The following is a 1,322-nucleotide window of genomic DNA, read 5'->3' on the forward strand; positions in this document are numbered from 1 at the left end:
TGGCTGAAATTGAGGGACTTGAGCAAAAATCTGATTCAGAGACTAAAAAGGACTGCAGATGCTGTTGGATTCTGACCTCCCTGCACTCAAAGTGGATTTTCTGGAGTTACAGAAGCCCAATTGGTGCGCTCTCAACTGCGTCAGAAAGTAGACATCCTGGGCTTTCCAGTAATGTATAATAGTTTATACTTTACCCGAGATTTGATGGCCCAAACTGGCGCTCCAAATCAGCTCAAGACTGCCCGGCGTTAAACGCCGGAACTGGCACAAGAATGGGAGTTAAACGCCCAAACTGGCACAAAAGCTGGCGTTTAACTCCAAGAGAAGTCTCTACACGAAAAATGCTTCAATGCTCAGCCCAAGCACACACCAAGTGGGCCCGAAAGTGGATTTTTATGTCATTTATTCATCTCTGTAAACCCTAGGCTACTAGTTCTTTATAAATAAGACCTTTTGCTATTGTATTTTCATCTTGGTAGCTATCTTCATTCTTATGCTATCTTAGATCATTGGGAGGCTGGCCTCACGGCCATGCCTAAACCTTGTTCTTATGTATTTTCAACGGTGGAGCTTCTACACACCATAGATTAAGGTGTGGAGCTCTACTGTACCTCGAGTATTAATGCAATTACTATTGTTCTTCTATTCAATTCAGCTTATTCTTATTCTAAGATATTCATTTGCATCCAAGAACATGATGAAAGATATCACTTGTTCTTCAACTTGATGAATGTGATGATCCGTGACACTCATCATCATTCTCACCTATGAACGTGTGCCTGACAACCACCTCTGTTCTACCTTAGATTGAGTGGATATCTCTTGGATCCCTTAATCGGAATCTTTGTGGTATAAGCTAGAATTGATGGCGGCATTCAAGAGAATCCGGAAGGTCTAAACCTTGTCTGTGGTATTCTGAGTAGGATTCAATGATTGAATGACTGTGACGAGCTTCAAACTCGTGATTGTGGGGCGCTAGTGACAGACGCAAAAGAATCACTGGATTCTATTCCGACATGATCGAGAACCGACAGCTGAATAGCCGTGCCGTGACAGGGTGCACTGAAAATTTTCACTGAGAGGATGGGAGGTAGCCACTGACAACAGTGAAACCCTACATACAGCTTGCCATGGAAAGGAGTAAGAAGGATTGGATGAAGGGACAAAGCATCTCCTACGCTTATCTGAAGTTCTTACCAATGAAATACATAAGTATCTCTATCTTTATCTTTATGTTTTATTCATACATCATCCATAACCATTTGAGTTTGCCTGACTAAGATTTACAAGGTGACCATAGCTTGCTTCATACCAACAATCTC

The sequence above is a fragment of the Arachis duranensis genome, chromosome 2 (assembly GCF_000817695.3).
Source record: "Arachis duranensis cultivar V14167 chromosome 2, aradu.V14167.gnm2.J7QH, whole genome shotgun sequence".
NCBI lineage: Eukaryota > Viridiplantae > Streptophyta > Magnoliopsida > Fabales > Fabaceae > Arachis > Arachis duranensis.